General features: G+C 42.6%; 1 long non-coding RNA gene across 2 annotated transcripts in view; it reads left to right on the top strand.

Annotated features, from left to right (window-relative positions):
• LOC141564636 (uncharacterized) overlaps positions 1–19,416 on the top strand; it is a 37,703-nt gene that overhangs the window by 13,469 nt on the left and 4,818 nt on the right. The window contains exons 1-3 of one of the 2 annotated variants that reach the window (XR_012488670.1): positions 16,011–16,077; positions 17,520–17,658; positions 19,202–19,299. This is a non-coding gene — a long non-coding RNA (uncharacterized LOC141564636). Of the gene's footprint in view, positions 1–16,010; positions 16,078–17,519; positions 17,659–19,201; positions 19,300–19,416 lie in introns of those variants that run through there. The other variant, XR_012488671.1, reaches the window with a different exon arrangement.

Genomic DNA, 19,416 nt, shown 5'->3' with positions numbered 1-19,416 from the left:
ATTTCACGTGGGAGAGCTTAAAGAGTGAGGAAGTTCCCTCAAGCCTGGGACTGGCCACTTCAACTCCTCCCACGGCCTCTGGCTCTGCCTAGGGGGCCAAGTAGACCTAACTTAATTCCCCTTCCATCTGACAGTCTTTCACATGCTTAAAGCTAACTAGCTCTTCCCCCCCCCCCCCCAGGCTAAACATTCCCGGATTCACATATGGCATGGGCTTCTTGTTATCCCCTCTTTTGGACACTCTCCAACTTATAATGGTCTCCTTAAAATACTACAATTGAACACAATATTCTATATGTAGTGTGACCAGGAGACAGCAGGATATAATCTTCCCAGTCCTCTACATGATTCCTCTCTAAATGCTGTGCAAATTCCATTCACTTTTCTGATTGCCTCATCAATTACTATGGATACTGTGGTCCATTGAGGCCTCCAGATCCTTTTCAGACAAATTGCCATTTAACCATGAGTCCCCTTTTACTTGTGAAGTTGATTTTCTGAATAAAAACATGTGATTTTTCATCTATCCCTATTACATTTCATTTTATTAAATTCAGTCCAAAGTTCTAGTCTGTTAGAGTCTTTTCAGCTCTTAACTATGAAGGCAGCTGACCTGTGTTTGTGTCCTGGCTCTGATTATATTACACAGCCATGGATGGGTACATAATAATAGCATTATACTTTAAGTTTTGCAAGTGTTTTACACATTATCTCATTTAATCCTCATACCAACTCGGAAAATTAGGGGCCATTATTTTTGTTTTAGAGTGAGCAGCTAGATGGAGCAGTAGAAAGAACACTAGATTTGGAATCAATCTGAATTCAAATTTTATCCTGACTAATTCTGGGATCCCGGACAGATAATTTCATCCTGTTTGCCTCAGTTTTCTCATCTGTAAAATGAACTGGAGAAGGAAATGATAATCTCTATCAAGAAAATCCCAAAAGAAGCTGAAACAACTCGACAAAAATTGTCTCCATTTTACAGAGGAAAATGAGGCAAAGATATTAAGTGACTTGTCCAGGATCACACAGTAGGTATCTGAGAAAGGCTTTAAATTCAAGTCTTCCCTACACCAAGTCCAGCTTCTTTGAGATTGGTCTCATCTCTAAAATGGGAGTGACTGTATGTATATTCATTACCTACCTCACAGGGTTATTGGGAGGACAGGCACTTTGTAAACCTTAAAGAGCTATAGACAAAATTAGGATCTGGGATGGCCAGGTAGGTACTTCCTATAATCAATTGCTGTGTTGAATCTAATTGTTACTGACAAAGTATCATAAGAGAAGACTCCAAAACCTTTTTTTTTTTTTTTTTTAAACACAAAAATCTGCTCCCTTCTCCTTTCTTCCCTTCATTTCCTTTTATGAGAAAGAAAAATGACTTGCAAAAGGTACCTCTGGAAAGAAGAGAATATAAATTGGGAGCATGATTAAAAATAATCCAACTGGAAGCTTTTTTTTAAAACCTAGATAAAACTTGCCATTTAAAATTTTCCTCTGGGCTCTGCTAGCTACTATGGAAGTAATATGGGGGTAGAAGGGGTGAAAGTGGGTTGTCCAGTTGAAACCATTTCTAATTATTGAGATTTCTTGCCAGGAAACACAAGAGAGATGACTGGGGATTCCCAAAGGAATATAATCTTTACTTCTTTCTTCTTCCTCAACTTTTGAGAATCCTAGGATTTCAGAGTTGGAAAGGACCCCAGAAGGCATCTGCCTCTAAGCAGTTTTCACCCACTAGTCCCAATTCTGTCTTCTGATATGAAGAACTAGTTTCTCTTCCTTTCTCATGAGAATTTCTCAGATATTTAAATCAATCAATCAACTAGTTTCTCCCTGATTCTGTTCCCAAGTTTATTCTGTCTTCAAACCAAGCATTCCTTCTTCCTTCACCTAATCTGTATGTCCCGATTTTGAGTCTCTCCATACCATTCTCTCTTTTTCTTTTCAGTCGCCAAATTTTCCCTCAAGGATCAAACCCATTTTTTGGGAAATCTATTCCTTCCTTCCTTCCTTCCTTCCTTCCTTCCTTCCTTCCTTCCTTCCTTCCTTCCTTCCTTCCTTCCTTCCTTCCTTCCTTCCTTCCTTCCTTCCTTCCTTCCTTCCTTCCTTCCTTCCTTCTTCTTTTCTTTCTTTCTTTCTTTCTTTCTTTCTTCTTCTTCTTTCTTTCTTTCTTTCTTTCTTTCTTTCTTTCTTTCTTTCTTTCTTTCTTTCTTTCTTTCTTTCTTTCTTTCTTTTCTTTCTTTCTTTCTTCCTTCCTTTCTTTCTTTCTTTCTTCCTTCCTTTCTTTCTTCTTCCTTCCTTCCTTCCTTCCTTCCTTCCTTCCTTCCTTCCTTCCTATCCTTCCTTCCTTCCTTCCTTCCTTTCTTTCTTTCTTTCTTTTCTTTCTTTCTTTCTTTCTTTCTTTCTTTCTTTCTTTCTTTCTTTCTTTCTTTCTTTCTTTCTTTCTTTCTTTCTTTCTTTCTTTGTTTCTTCTTCTTTCTTTCTTTCTTTCTTTCTTTCTTCCTCCTTCCCTCTTTCCTCCTCTTGCTTCTTCATAAGCAGTTATTCTACTAGAATAGAAAACTTCTGATGAGAACAATCCATCTAACAATACAAGAGAAGAATGACTTGCCCAGGATTACACAATCAATATAGAACAGAGAAAGGACTTGAACCCAGGTTTTCTCAACTTCAGAGCCATAGCTTTACCTATTATTCCATGATATCACTTGGGGATCCTTAGCATCATCAATCTAGTCCTTGAAGGTTGATAAATAATTTACCCATGAAACCCTGTGAAGTCAGCAATACAATCATTATTATTTTCATTTAAAAAATATAACCTGAGATTTCATTAGATTAGGGTGATCCTGGTGATGAAACTTCCTCTATTAATGCAGACTGGCACTTGCTCTTCAATGTAAATAGTCTTAAAGAGTTCCCTATAGAAAAGACAGATTAGATGACCTGCCCAAGGTGAAATACTGTATGTTGGAGGTAAAATTTGAACTCAGAACTTCCTGACTCTGAGGCCAGCTCTTTATTGGCTACTGTATGTCCCTCCATTTAAACTTGGGTCCTCCATTCCAAATCTCTCTCTCTCTCTCTCTCTCTCTCTCTCTCTCTCTCTCTCTCTCTCTCTCTCTCTCTCTCTCTCTCTCTCTCTCTGTGTGTGTGTGTGTGTGTGTGTGTGTGCAGGATGGATAAAGAAATCTAGATAGAGAACCCAGAAAAGTATTTGCAGACCTTTGTAGATAGCCAGGGCTATCTCCCTGAGTTCAAATCTCAGATTCTTCTAGTTGTGTGACTCTGAACAAGTCACTTAGCCCTCTTTGCCTCCATTTCCCCCTCTGTAAAATAAGCTGGAGAAGGAAATGACAGACTACTCCAGTATCTTTGCCAAGAAAACCCCAAGTGGGATCAAAGACTCAGACATGACTGAACTGAATAACAATAACATATCAAGAGGCTCCCTAAAAGAAATTAATAGGGTCCCTTCTAGAAATGATGGCCGATATACAAAATTCATATCAGGTAAAGCATGGCTATGTATTTCCTCCACAGCATTAGAAGTGCTTACAATGCCAGATTCATAGATACAAATTCATAGATATTTAAAACATAAGACAACTTGATCCTGAGCCATGGGGTGAGCAACTCCGTAGTGCTTATTGTGGTTCATAGTCAAGAATGGGCTTTTTTATGTGCTGGACCCCTTTGGGTGTTAACTTGGTAAAGTCTGTGGATGCCTCAGAATAATATTTTTAATGCAAAAATTAAAATAAAACCAGGATTAGAAAGAAAATCAGTTGGACAAAAATACAGTTATCAAAATATATTAGAAAAAAAAGGTTCATAAAAGAACTTTTAAATTTTAACATAGTTAAGACCTCTTATTCTGAGATCAGTGTAATTAGGAACTTGTGGTTTCTGGCTCTGGCTCCAGCCCAAGTTAGAATGAAACTCACCTTAGTCCCTAATGAAGTTGGGGACAAGCGATTTTGGTATTAAGAGAGAAATGATTCAATTCTAGGAACATTAATTATTATGAGGTACCCTCCTTGCAGACATCTGCAGGAAACTGAGGCAACAAAATCGTACCAGAATTTCCATAGTAATAATTAATCATTACTTCTTAAGTAATACATCAATTTTTCCTTCATGTCAATGCCTCCTATCTCTCTCTATCCATTTTATTCCTTGAGTTCCAGACTATAGTCTATCTTGACCCACAGCTCATTTCCACTTAGGTGTTCCATAGAGCTGAATTCATCTCTCCTCTCCCTGATTTTGCCTTTCCCCTTAATTGGGGGCAGAACTGTTGGAAAGTGGAAACAGTACCACTAACCTCCCCTTCATTAGGCCACTTCAGTCCTCCTTGCAATGATTTGTTCTTTTCCTTCTCAACCCACATTTGCCAATCCTGACAGTTTACTTTCTTAATATTCCTTCCAGCTGCTCCCTTCCCTTTACTCTTACTACCACAAGCTTAATTTAAGCTTTATCACTTCTCTACCAGAATATTACAATAATTTCCTAATTGGTATCCTTGTTTCCTGTTCCTTCCTTCTCTAATTCACACTTCACATGGTTCCCCAATATAATCTCCCAATGGTCGTGATATGACCATATTACTTGCCAGCTCAAAGACCCTCATTGGATCTCTATTGCCTCCAAGGTAACATGTAAATTCCTTTGCCGGGCATTTAAGGTCTTCAGAATTCAGTTCTACTCTATTTTATCTACTCTAGCTTTGTCTTACAGAACTCCCCTTTCTATATTCCCTTTGACAAATCCCTATGGATCTTTCCTAGTCTTTCTAGTCTGTTTTCATTCATGAAGCTCATCCTCTATACTTGGAAAATTCTCATTTCTGAGTTCTTTTCCTTCTTTAATGCCTTATTCAGGTGTCCCCTTGTTCATGAAGCCTTCCTTAATTTCCCTACCTGAAAGAGATCTCTTCCTCTAATTTTTCATAGCATTTTGGATCTCAAATCTACTTTTCTTCCATTTTCATCGGCATCACAAATTATTTGTGCACATTATTAGATAGAATGCTTCTTGAGGACAGGTGTTATGTCTTTTTTAAACTTTATCTTCCTTGTGCTGAATACAGAATCTTATCCAGAAAAAAAAGGTTTTATGAAAGACTGTTGAACTGAATAAGTAATCCCTTCAATTTCCAAAGATCTTTTCCATCCATTCTTTGTTCCCTCTCATGAAATCTCTGGGAGGAAGTCAGATATTACTATTATTGTAATATTATAATATATTATTATTATTACAATTTATTCTGCATATGAGGAAATTGAAGTCCCAATAAAGGAAGGAACTTTGGCTCACACAGGAAGCAAACCTGGGTCTTCTGACATCACCATAGACAACTTTTTAAATTATATTGTTTTCATGTTCTTTCATCATTTACTAGCTGAGTTATTTTGGGCAAGTAATTTCTTTTTTTATGAGCTGCATCTTGCCCATATTTGAAATTAGACCCCTTCATTAGATGGACTCTAAGGACCTTTTCAACTCTGATATTCTTTTATTCTATAATTCAAAATCCATTCCCTTCTTCCTTCCCTTTCCCTCAGGCTGTGACGTCTGTGACTTCTTTCCCCAATAAGAAAACCGTAGGAGACTGATTTAAACTAGGTAAATATGTAGATTAGAGATCTTTAACCATTTTTGTATCGGATCCTTTTGGTAAGATAATATGCCTTTGCAGAGTATTATTTTGAAATATATACTAGATACATAGGATTATAAAGGAATCCATTTATATTGAAATGATTGTCTCTATATTTATATAAAACAATAGCTAAATGGAAATTATAGTTCATATTTATATATATATATACATTTACTTTAAAATATATTACCAAAAAACTCCTCCCCAAAATCGAATCCACAGACTCAAGATTGTTGCTGTTGTTATTTGTTCTTTGTTTTCAAAGAGGACCATGACTTTGGAGGTGATACCATGATGTGCAAGTGAATTGGATTTAAGTGAGGGAGGCTGTCCAAGGTCACCAGCCTCACTTTCCCCTCCAAAACCATCTGGACCCAATGGCTAGATATAGGTCTGGAAGACTGAAGATAGCACTGGATGAAATGGGAGAGCTAGGCCTTAGATAAAGAGAGGGGGGGGGGGGGAGAAGACAGTCCTCCCTATTGAACTCTGCTATCTGCCTTACCTCTCTACCCAGCCTTATCTTTTCAAAATCTCTAACAGTCTCTGCTTCTGTCAAGCTAGGATTCTCCTGGTCTTCCTTCCCTTCTCTCCCTCCCCTCCATGGCATTCAGGTACGTGCACATACACAGATTTACTCCTATCTCCAGCCCCACCTAGAATACTCAATGCTCTTTTCCACATTTGCTCAGCCTCCACCCATCCTTCAAAACTCCTCTGGTCCTTAGAGTCTGGACTCAGTATCCTTCTCTCCATTCAACTTTGTCCCTAATGGATCCATGACTGTGAGTCTTGCCTCTGTGCCCTTCCTGGGAGTTCTCCCAATGCAGGGTGTGCTGCAGGTACTCAGTTAATACTGTCAAATTAAATTCAAGAGGCAGTCCAGAACAGGTAAAATGGCCAAAAATCAGCTTCTAGGCCTGGTTCTGCCAGTTTATTCTCCCTGAAATTCATTTTCTTTCTTTGTAAAACCAAAGTATCAGACTAAATACTTTTTTGTGGTGCATTCCAGTTCTGATATACCATTTTGTCAGCTAGAACAATCAGGTTGGAGCACTTGGGTCCAGAGTCAGAAAAACTTTCAAATCCAGCCTCAGACACTTACTAGCTGTGTGGCTTTGGGGAAGTCATTTAACCTGTTTGCCTCAGTTTACTCATCAGTAAAATGCAAACAAACAAACAAACAAACAAAAAACCCTAGCACCTACCATCCAGGGTTGCTATAGGGATCAAATGATATAATAATTGTAGTACAGTACCTAGCACATAATAGGCATAATATAAATGTTGATTGCATTATTATTTTTCATTCTGAGATTCTTTGTCTAGTTCTGAAATGTTTTTCAAACATCTACCTTCTAGTGCTAACATTCTTAGTTCCAAAGTTTTTTACAGCTTGGGCATTCCATACTCTAAATCCCACCTTCCAGTTCTTATTAGATGCTCTATATTGGAAAGTCTCTTCAGTGCATGATTATGGCCTATTTTCTATCTTCCAGTACCCTTCCAGTTCAAGCATGGTGTCTGATAGTCTAAGTTCTAAAGTCTCTTCTGGAATTGCCATTTTATTTTTCCCCCCTCAAAATCCATTCCAGCTCTGCCATTCCGTGTTCCCAAGTCCCTTCCAATTCTGATATTTGGATAGCCTCTGGGAATGATGTTTTCATCACAGCTGACATCCCAAATTCTAAGGGCACTCTTAGTTGTGGTAGCCAATGCTCTGGGCTCTAAGACCACTAGTTCTACCTCTGGTACTGTATGCTCTAGATCCTAACATCTCTTCCAACTCTGGCATAGTATGTGTTTATGTTCTAAGGGTCCTTCTGGCTTTGACATTCTATGGTTCTATGATTTACAGACTGCAATTTTCATCAGAGAAAAGCCATAATTCTCATTAACATCCCCCCCCCAGGATCCCTGGGGAACCAATTAAATCGTTTGTTTTACTGTTTTACTCCCAGGACCTAACGACCCAATGTTTACCTCTGGGGCCTCCAGCTCCATGGGTTTCCCAGTGGATGGGGGCAGAGAGAGAAGATGGGAACCCCCAGGGAATGAGGTGGGGTTGGGCATTGGTATCTATCCCCTTCTAGACCTGGCTTAGCTGGGACAGGTAAGGTGTTTTGGAGGAAAGGGGTCTCCCAGGGGAATTTCAAACTGTTATTGACTGGGCCTCTGGGAATGATGTACCTGGAGTTCACCAAGGGCCAGGGCACTGGGGAGAGGGCCATAGAAAGACACCAAGGCAGCCCTAAACCCCCTCTCTGCAAAACTGGGGCTCTTAGTTGAGTCTCCAGTGGTTGAGAACAAGCTTCAGTGCGTTATCCACACTCTTTAACCTGCTGCCCCCTGGGTCAACCTGGGGCTGAGGGGCAGGACTCAGGTTGGAACAAGTCAACTACCTTGCTACCCAACTTCAAGCCAATTATTTTTCTTCTCTAAGCTTCAGTTTCATTACTTGTAAAACGGGGGTAATAAACACCTGGTCTACCAATCTTATAGGGTTGTTGTAAGGATCAAAGGAGATAATGGATATGAAAGTGTTTTGAGGAATCATAAAGTGTCATAGTTTAACAGAACATGTAGAACTGGAGAGCCTTAGCTTTCCATATAGCCAAGACCAGCCTACTAATTTTACAGGAAATTGGGAGGGAAAAGCTCTTGCTCAAAGACAGGCATGGCAGAGTTAAGACTGGGGCTTAGCTTTTTGTTATGTTGTTTAGATTGGCATTTTTTGTTCCCCCAGTTGGTGGTGAAGGGTTAAGTCCTTGAGCCAGGGGTGGAGGTGAGGGATGGGGATGGGGAGGAGGAAGAGAAGCTTGTTCTGGGCTAGGAATGACTCCTAACTTCCACCAACAGCACTGCTTTATCAGCTTTTCCCCTTAGAAATCCTTCTTCCCCCTCACCTCTTTTCCTGACTCTGCTGGAGCCCTGGTGCCCCTGAGGGGTTAACAAGGCAGGCAGCTGTGCCAGGCCCGCCCGTTGGCGAGAACGGGTTTGGCAGCACCACTCACCCATTCAGCCGATGCCAGGCTCAGGCTGGCTGGATGCCCGTTCCGGCTCTCTCTCCCACGAAGCCCGGCTGTGCCCTGATTGCGGCTGCCCTGGCTCAACTCCCAGCCCGCCGGGCGGTGCCCGCCACCACACCAAATGTTTTCCTTTCTGGAGAACGGGCTGGAGAAGGCCAGGAGGCCCTGGCAAAGGGAGGACACATCTGACCTCCTGCCAGGGAGATGGCAATAGCCTCCCATCAGCACTTTGTCCCTAGTTAAAATCTCTCTCTCTCTCCCCCCTGCCCCATTCCCTCCTGTCCAAGACACCAAATTCAGTTCTCCAAAATCCAGTTCTGGACACATCTCAGCCCCCACTTCTCCCACTGATAAAAATGCTGTCTCCTCAGCCCAAGATTGAAGATCCTCCAGTCTCCCTTACTAGACTCATCTCTAAACTTCTCCTCCAATCCAAATGGGCCTCCCTATTCCCATACAGACCAAGTTCATTCTTATTCATACTGTCTTCTCACCTGAAAAACAATCACTCCTCTCTCACACACATATGCCTTAGTAATCCCAAGAATTCCCTTCATCCTTGAAGGCAGGGTTTTTAAACGTGGGGTCTGTAAACTTATTCTTTTAAAAAAATTTGGTAACTGTATTTCAATAAATGGTTTCTTTTGTATCCCTGTGCATTTTGCTTTATGCATTTCGCAACATAATTACAAGAAAGAGTCCATAGGCTTCATCAGACTGAATGCTAAAGGGGTCAGGACCCCCCAAAAGTTGAGAAATCATGCTCTAAGCAATCTTTTCGAACTGTCTCAACACACAAAGATTATTCCAGTTTTTCCAATAGTGGTATTCTTTCCAGTTTTTCCAATAGTGGTATTCTTTTATACATCACCTAAGCTTCTGAACCCTTTCCTCTGCATCTCTTGAAATCCAGTTGACTTTGAGACTTAGTTCAACTCCCTCTTTCTAATGAGAGTCTTTCCTGATTACCCTCTACCTGCTAGAACCCTCTGCTCTAAGATTAGTTTCCATCTATTCCCAATAGATTTTCAATCAATAAATTTTCTTGTATGTCCCAGTTATTTCTCCCACTAGACTGTGAGCACCTTGAGGGCAGGGACTGTTTTCTACTTTTCTTTGTATCCCCAGCACTTAGCACACTGCCTGGCGATAAAAGTTGGATTTGGTTTAATACAGTGTCCTGTCTAATTATGATACGTCATCTCTATATCATTCATTCTTTGTTACCTTTTCCCCCTCGACTTTGAACTATACATTCCATACCTTTGGCCATTTTTCTCTCTCATTTATTTCCTGTACTTTGTGCTTTAAACCCATGCAAAATAATATAAAAAAGAAATACAGGCTACCAAAACCCAAAGGAATTGTTCACATTCACTAATAATCAGAGAAGGCAGCTAATACCTCATCAATCTCTGTCAGCTTAATTCAGCTCTGACTGCTATAATTCAGTCTTCATTAGGGAATGGCAGGAAGAACCCCTGGCTCCCACATATCACCATGTACAACCCTATTCTCTTTCCTTTCTTCTTCTCTTCCTGCTACTGCAGCCAGGGCCTTCCAGAACCCAACTTAATTTGGCTTGAATAAAATGGGAATTGCCAACTCTATTCCTTCCCATGTGAAGGAAGACCACCATGCTTTCTCTAATCCCTGCAAGAGTCTTGGTCCTTGCCATTCATTTCGTTCAAACTTTCCATCTGCCCTGAAACGAGACTATTTTATGTTCTGTCTCCTACTGGTGTGAATGTGAGCTCCCTGATACCAGGGACTCTTTACTATTCTATTACCATCCACAATGTGAAGCACAATAGTGAGAGTCTATCTAATAAATGCCTTCTTCATTCATTTAGGCACTTAATAAATACTTCTGTACTGGCTGTCTCTTGAATACTTTCTCTTTTCTCCTTCATTTCCTGGATGATGACTTTAAGACAACTCAAATCTAACTCTAAAATAAAAAGTTTGGATTAAATAATCTGGAGAGCCAGGGCAGGGTGGGTAGTAGGTGGTGGAACTTTCAAGGCAGCTAGCTGGTACAGTGGATAGAACTATAGGTCTGGAGTCAGAAAGACCTGCTCCTCGGATACTTACTAGCTGAGTGACTGCTGTCTGCCTCAGTTTCCTCAACTGTAAAATTTGTATATTAATATCACCTACCTCCAAGGGTTATGATAAGGATCAAATGAGATAATATTTATAAGGTACAACATATAGTAGGCACTTAATAAATGCTTTGTCCAGTCTCCTCCCCTTCCCAACTCCAAATCTCATCTCAACTCTTAAATTGCAAATGCATTGATTAAGTAGAAATCATTTGATATTATTGACAAATCACGCTGTTCCCAGCTAGATAGGCACCAGTCTGCTCTGTGGGGGTTTACCTGAGTGCCTGAGCACTACCCTGCCCAAGGAAATCTATGACCAGTAGGATGGAATGACCTGGGACTGGGTCTGAGTTCAAGTCTCAGCTCTGATACTTTATGAGTTGTCCAGAGTGGTTTAGAGGAAACAGTGTTGGACTCAAGGTCAGAAAAACTGGCTTTGAATCCCGATTCTGAACCTTTGCATCTCTGTACCTGTTCCAGGTTCCTCATCTGTAAATTATGGAGAAGAAATATTTTCTGTCTACTTCCCAAGTTTACTCTGAAAAAGTGTTCTATAAACACTAAAATTCTTAGGGAAAGGTTCTTGCAAGTGCCTCTAATTTATTGTCATGAGTAAGACATTGTCTCCATCACAATGAGTCCATTTAAGGATCCAGCATGTCTCCCATCTATACATCATTGGATTTGGAGCTAGAGATCCTGAATTCAAATCCTTCCTGGTCACTTACTGTCTTATGTGACCTTGGGCAAGTAATTTAGCTATTTTAGATTGCACTTTCTTCACTTATGAGTCAGTGACCTCGATCATCTCTCCCAGCCCTAATCTATGATACTTGGATATTAAACCAAACTTCAACCATGCTAACTGAGATTGAGACCACAAGAGTAGATCCCTCCTTCTAGGCAGAGCATGGCATTTGATGTTTGCTTCTTGCCTGACAATAGCTCAAATGACTTGGGTTTGCCATGGTTTAGTGGGAGCTCTGCTAAAAACCTGGAATCCAGGGAGGTTCCACCCTCTGCCAGGTTGGGTTCTGGGTTTTCCAAAATTGTTCTCTTTATACCCCAGGGACAGATTGAATAGATGCCGCCTGGGCATGCCCTCCTACTTGGGATTTTGCAACTCAGGGTGGCATTGGTATGCCATGGGCTCCACCCACCCCTCCACCATTTCTTGCAACCTTCACTTAAAGGTGGGGATGGTAAGAGGAGGAAATTTTGAGTTGGTTCTACTATCATTTAGTTTTAGAGCCTTTCTGCTCAAAATTAGTCCAAGGAGATCCTCTTTGGGCAGGTACCAGATTATGCATTGTGGAGAAGAGCAGCTGTCAAATGAATATTTCTTGCTCACAAATACAATAGTAATATTGGGGAGACAGAGGGATTGTGGGAGTAAACATCAGAAGACAAAGGTGTATTCATCATGAGGTCAGCCTATTGCCAGATTTCACACAAAGATATGTTCTCCTCCCCATATGTTTTGCAGATAAAGTGGTTCAATGAGAAACATGGGAGCTCAGTGAGTAAGGAAATATGGATCCAATGAGGAGAAAAGTGCCTTAAAGGGAACCAATATAAAGTGACTTGCAGTAATGAGGGACAAAAGCTGGAGTAGAAGGTGCTATTTGAAGAAGAACTTCCAGACTCAATGTCTTTGCACTGGATGCTCCCTATGACTGGACTGCTTCGAGTCACTTGTGCTTTCTCCAAATTCAGCCTGAAGTTCACTTTCTGTAGGAAGCCTTTTCTAATCCTCCCTCCCGCCCTTCCCCTCCCAATAGTGTTTTCCCTCACATTACTTTCCAGTTACTGTTCAATTTTTCATTTATGACCCTATTTGGGGTTTTCTTGGCAGAGACACTGGTGTGGTTTGCTGCAAGTGAGGAAACTGCGTCAAATTGGGGTAGGTGACTTGCATAGGCTCACATAACTTGTAGGTATCTGAGGTAGGATTTGAACTCAGGTAGATGAGTCTTCTTGATTCCAGCCCCAGCACTCTATCCATTGCCCACTCTGCCACATAGTAGTGTGTTTAATAAATGTTTGTTGATTGACTGACAGTCAGGTCTATCCCAGGGGTACCAAGGTATGTAGCCCAGGACCCTGATAATGCTTCCTTGGAAAGGGTAGAACAGCCATGAGAGGAATCAGAGGGAAGTCTGCAGAACTGTAACTGGCCTTGCTTTGTCTGGAGAATTCTGGGAGCTTTTTTCTTTTTTTTGCCTGATCTGAGGTTTCTGCTGTTTTGTTCCTGATGCTCCCTCATGCTTGATCAGAACGGGGAGGAATGGAAGAGGTGCAGGATAATAGTAAAGGACCATTGAAAGAGGCTAGGAACTGAAGATCTGGAGATATGGGGTTCTTGTCCTCCTTTAGTTGCTCTAAACTTTACAAAATTTAATTTAACAAGTGCTTATTAAGTACCTCTTGTGTTCTGGTCTGGGATTGTGGATAGAGAAGTGTAAAAAATTACTATGTGAGGATGGGTAGTGGGAGAAGGTAATTTCTAACAGGGACCAGGAAATCTGGGGAGGCCTCCTAAAGGCAGCAAATCATTTATTTTCTCTAGGCATCAGTTTCCTCACCTGTAAAAAATGATGTATTTTGAACTCAAAGGAAGATTAGAAGCTATCTAGCCCAACTTCCTCACTTTTACAAATGAGGAAACTGAGGCTGAGAAAAGTGAAGTAACTTGCTCAAATTTACAGGGCTAAAAAGTATCAGAGTGGAGATTTTGGACTTCTTGATTTCAGATCTATCCACTGTGTCATGTTACCTCACACATAAGGAAATTAGTCTCAGATAGTGTCTAAGGCAGCTCCGAAGATCTATTTTCTAGGTCCCTACTAGCCTTGAACTTCCATGATTAAATACATTTCTGCCGTAGCTAATGAGAAGGCACAAGGATGTTTTAGTCCAGGAAACATGCAACTAGCATATATCTCTCTCTATTGGATCCTAGTATCGGGTTCATCACACAGGAGCAATTCACGTCAACAGATATTAAGCCCCTTACACCGTGCTGGGGATTGGAGATAAAAGGATGGATAGGACATAAACCCTGCACTCTAAGAAGTTTTAAACTAATGGGCATGGGGAGAAAGGAGACTGAGATAAGTACAAAGGAGGAGAGATCCAGGCCCATGGCTCTGAGGATTTTGAGGAGAGATCACTTTTGCTTGGGGGTGGGGGGGAGGGAGAGGTAGGAAAGACTTAATTCTCTGTGCTTTTTTTGCTGTTTCCTAAGCTTCCTCCCCTAATGTGGGAGCTCCCCTAAGGTTCTGTCTTTGCCCCCCTTTTCCAAGGGCTCCACACTTTCCCCTCTGTGGATCACCCATTCTCAGGGCTTTGAGGATCACCTCTGCGGATTGCCTTCCCATTCTGCATCCCCTTCCACAAAGCTCTCCTATATGCTCCAGTCCCATTTCCCCCAGTTGTCTGCTGTGCATCTCCGATTTTCTCCAGTCCAGCCTGCTGGCACCTTCAACTCAACTTGTCTAAAACGGAACCCATTATCTCTCCTCACTCAATCAGCCCCTCCCCCCAACTTCTCTATTTCTGTTAATGGCACTGCCATCCTCCCAGCCTCCCAGGCTCCTAACCTTGGAGTTATCTTTGACTTTTTCCTCCCCCTCACCGCACAAATCCAATTAGTTGCCAAGTCCTGTCATTTTTACCTCTGCAATATCTCTTACAGCCAGCCCCTCCTCTCTATTCTCCCTGTAGCCACGATAGTTTAGGCTCTCCTTGCCTAGATTATTATGAAAAGCCTCCAAACATGTTTTCCTGCCCCCAATCTGTTCTTTTTCCAAGATATCTTCTCCACTGTTTGAACAGTAGACAGTTTTAGGACAAAGCTAAGACCACGTCACTCCTTGGCTCAAACACTGTCAGTGGCTCCCCAGTGCCTACTGAACATAATGTGAACCCCTCATTTTGGAATTCAAGATTTTTAATTTTTTAAAAAAATCTGGCTCACCCTTACCTCTCCAGTCTTATCTCATCTTCCTCTCTGCTCAGGTTTTCTACATTCCAGTAAAATTGAACTCTTATTTACCCCTATTCTTGTCTCAATTTCTTATATCTTCTTTCTTTTGTGCATACTGACTCCCATGTCTGTAATGGACTCAATTCTTCTTCTCCTTCTCACCTCCATCTCTATATATTCCTTCACTGTCCAATTCAGATGTCATCTCTACCATAAAACCTTCCTTAGAACCTGCCCTCTCCTCCCCTAGACATAGTGCTTTCCCATTCCTCAAATTTGGATCTTTTACTGTACTTATCTCACTCAATTATGTCATCCTCCTTCCCCTTGACTCCTCAAGGTCAGCATTCCTGTTGTATTAATTTCTGTAACTTCACCTCTAGCACAGGGCCTTACCCTTTTTGAGCACTTAAATGCTTGTTGAATTGCATTGGAGTTGAGCCTTGAAGGAAAAGGTATTAGCACACAGAGTTGAGGGTTGGGAATAAGCAGGGAAGAGAAATATTGTTCCAGGAATGAAGGAATACCATGAACAAAAGCAGGGAGAGTGGAGAGAAGATGAGAGAACAGAGATGGAGTAGAGTCTAGCATATAGCTGGAATATGAAATTTGTGACTGGTGTGAGATTAAGCTGGAAAGACTACAGAGAGCATTGAATCTATAGAGAGCATTCTGATGCTAAGATAAGAAATATCTATATTTATATCTACATACTATATCTATACTATATATGTATATATGTGCATATTGTCCTTTGTTATTGAAGAGGATCAAAATGATACCATTCTGCTGGGGTGAAAGTAGTGTGTAAATTATGGCTGATCAGACCAATATGAGCTGGAAGACTCTACCACAGGTAGGGCACAAATAATCCATCATACACACACACGTGACTCTGTCTCTATCTCTGTCTCTCTGTCTCTGTCTCTGTCTCTCTGTCTCTGTCTGTCTCTGTCTCTGTCTGTCTCTCTCTGTCCTAGGGTCCATGTGGTTTTTGAGAAGGGTAATGACATAGCAAAAACTAACATTTTAGAGGTTTAAAAACCCTTTCCTCATAGTAGCCCTATGAGACTATGATAGTCAATGGAATGCCCAGGGGGCCTACCCTTCCCCCCCCCCCCCCGTACCCCCCCTCCCCCATTATTTCAGATGAGGAATCCGATGTCCAAGTTCCCGCCAGACAACTCGAATTGTTTTCCCAGACGTAATTCAAGACCAGTTCTCGTGATTCTAAAAGCCAGCTTCCCTTCGCAGCACCGATTGACCTCTGCATGGGTTTGTACAGGATGGAACGGAGAAGGGAGGCAGGGAGGCAAGGAAGCAGGCTAGCATACTATTTGAGGCAAAAAGAGATGAAAGCTGAAGTGTGGGGATGGGGGAGGTGCAGGGGGAGCGGAGGCTGGGCCAGAGACGAGAACTCTTGCAGACTTAGGAATGACAGGACTTGGCAACTGATTGGACGGGGAGAGTGAGGAAGGAGGTCGGTCCCGGTCCTAGACCGGGCTGATTTTGAACTTGATAAGATGTTTTTTTTTGTTTGTTTGTTTTTTCCCACCCTGGCTCTCAGTTTCCCCCAGCTGCGGAATAAAAGAGCTGAATGGAAGGTTTGAAAGGCACCTTCCAGGTGGTGGGATTCCGAGCTCGCAGCCCCACGCTGGGTACTGTGTGCTCTCCGCCCTCCTCCCGGGGCTCGGGGCTGGCTGGATCCGTGGGTAGCCTAGCTCACACCTCGTCCCCCTTGCTGGAATCCCCTCCCCCTTGTCTCTGTGGGTCTGAGGGAGAGATGCTGGCCCTGGGCCAGGAGGAATCACTGCAGAGGAAGGGGGAGGGGACTCCCCATCCCCCTTAGCCCAGAGCTCCCCCTCCCCCTCCTCACTGCCGCAGCAGTCGGTGCGCAGGGGCAGGGCGTGGGGCTTGGAGCCGATCGATGGCTGGAGGGGGGGAGTAGAGGGAGGGAGCTGCTGACTCTGCAGAAAGCCGGGCTCAGCCTGTCGCCGGGAATGCAGAGACTGCTCATGGTTATTAATCTCTCACCATGGCCTGTGGAGTGTAGGGGAGTGTGTGTGTGTGTGTGTGTGTGTGTGTGTGTGTGTGTGTGTGTGTGTGTGTGTGTGTGTGTGAAGCTGCTGGATATGTGTGAATGTACATTCAGGTACCCATGTGTGGCTCTTTGTGTATGTGTGGTTTGTGCATGCATGATCTCCCCATGCCTCATGTCCCTCCACAGTCCCTGAGATCAGAAGCTTTGGCCCTGAGAATGTCACCACAGAGACCTGGAACATCAGACTGGATGGCCCTTCAGAACCCAGAACCCAGAAGGTTCTATCTAATAGGAGCCAAAAATTGGGCTATGGAATGTTAAGAGTCCCAGAATCCCTAAGTGGGGCAGCTGATCCCCACTCTCATGATTAGGAAGATTTTCCTTCTATTGAACTGAATTGAGTTCTTTGGAACATCTCCCCATTCACTATGCCCTCTGAGGTCAACAGAGAATAAGTCTTATTTTCCGTTTCTTGCTAGATGCCTTTTTGTCAGATGCCTTCCCTTTTACTCTTAAGTGTACAAAGCTGTTTGCATGTAGTCTCCCCCATTAGAATGTAACCTTATTGAGGAAGGGGACCAGGTTTTGACTTTTCTCTGTCACCTCAGTACTTAGCATAGCCACCAGAAAGCACTTGGCAGTACTTCCAATACGCCTATATTTTTCTCTATTCCAGGCTAAGCATCCTTTGCTCGGTCAGTCCTTCCATATATGGCCTGATCTCCAGTCCTCTCTGCATCCTGGTCAGCTCAAGACGGGCTCCACTTTGTAAATATCCTTAAATAAGGCGCCAAAAACTGAAGATGATGCTCCAGGTGGGATGTGACCAAAGGCTAGCATTTCCTTCCTTCATTTTGAATGCTATGATTCTCTTCAAAGAGTCTTCCATCACATGAGATTGTGTGCCTGGCAGGTCACTTTTTTTTTTTTTATTAAAGCTTTTTATTTTCAAAACATATGCATGGGGGCAGCTGGATGGCAAAATGGATAGAGTCCTAAAGTCAGGAGAACCTGAGTTCAAATCTGGCCTCAGACACTTAATACTTCCTAGCTGTGTGACCCTGGGCAAGTCACTTACCCCGATTGCCTGGGGGGTGGGGGGAACACATGCATGGATAATTTTTCAATTGGCAGATCACTGCTGACTTACAGACTCTAAAATCTCTGAATCCTTATTTTCAAAAATGTAATACATCCAGACTTCCCACCCTATCTAAACTTGAGCAGTTGGATTTTTTTAACCTGAAGTTGGGACTTTAAATTTATTCTTGTAGAAAAGGTTCAAGAGAGGTTAGTTGACTTGCTCACAGGTAATGCAGTGAGTGCACTAAGCCAGCCTGGGCCCCTGACGTTTAGAAGCCTCCATGGCAGCATGGGAGATAAGACACAGAGGTATGTATAATACAGGGCAAAATGTGGTCATTACCTAAGGTGTGATCTAACAGAATGCTTTCCCTGTTAAGAGGAAGGAGACATCATTTCCACTGCATGTAGTAGCAGGGTGAGAGGAGGGGAACATTAAGGGAGGGTTTCCTGGAGTCCTTAATATTTGAGCTCAGCACAGCTGGTTAATACCAGGACCTTCCCCCTCCCCAAACCCTCCAGAACTCAGGGAAAGTTGAATTCAGGCTACTATACACATCTGTGAAACCTTGTAGGGAGGGAGTGAGGGAAGATCTGACAAAATGTAATTCAAACCAATTCAATAAGTATTTAATAAAGGACTCATTCTGTAAAGCCCTGAATTAGGTGCCGGGGCTCCAAAAATAAAACTAAATGCAGCCTCATTCCCCATGGAGCATTCATTCTACAAGGTGGGGGTGGGGGAGAAGGACACGTGAGCCAGGTATAAATGTTTGTTGTTTGAGGAGAGTAAGAACTGTTGGTCACAGTTCAAAGGGATCAAGAAATGCTTCCTGTAGGAGGTGGCTCATAGTCTGAGCTTTGAAAGCTGCCAGGTATTTTGCAAGGGGAGGTAGGAGGGAGAATATTCCTGGGGGGGAGGGGAGAGGGACAGCCTGTGCAAGTGTGGGAGAGGGGATGTCACCTATGGGAACAGAAGGAGGCCAATTTGGATGGAACATAGGGGATAGGGAGGGGAATAATGTGAAATAAATCTGGAGAGGCAGGCTGGGGTCACATTAGGAAGGGTTTTAAATGCCAGTCTTGGAGAGTAATAGGGAGCCATTAAAACTTTTTAATCAGGGGAGTAGCATGGGTAGGCTTGTGGTTTGGGAGAATTATTCCCACTATGTGCCAGCCAAGGAGGGCCAGGCACACCTATAGCCAGTGGCTCCTTCCAACTCTCCTGCTATTCTCTATGCCCAATGGGTCACATTTCTGTTGCTTCCCTGCTAGGTATGGACTCAGCTTTGCTCTGGGATCTCAGCAGCCAGAACCTTTTTTGAGACTTTCTTTGAACAACCAGGACCTGATATCCTCTTGGAGACAGCCAGGTATCCATCCAACCCCTGACCCAGAAGGACCTGGGAGGACAAATTTCAGAGGATGTCTCTCCTGATGTCTCAGGAGGCAACAAGCTCCTCCCAAGTCCCCCTATTTTCCCTGGTGAT

This window comes from Sminthopsis crassicaudata, chromosome 1 (genome assembly GCF_048593235.1).
Source record: "Sminthopsis crassicaudata isolate SCR6 chromosome 1, ASM4859323v1, whole genome shotgun sequence".
In the NCBI taxonomy this organism is placed as follows: Eukaryota; Metazoa; Chordata; class Mammalia; order Dasyuromorphia; family Dasyuridae; genus Sminthopsis; species Sminthopsis crassicaudata.
Note: the sequence above shows the minus strand (reverse complement) of the source record. Positions and strands in the feature narration are given on the sequence as shown.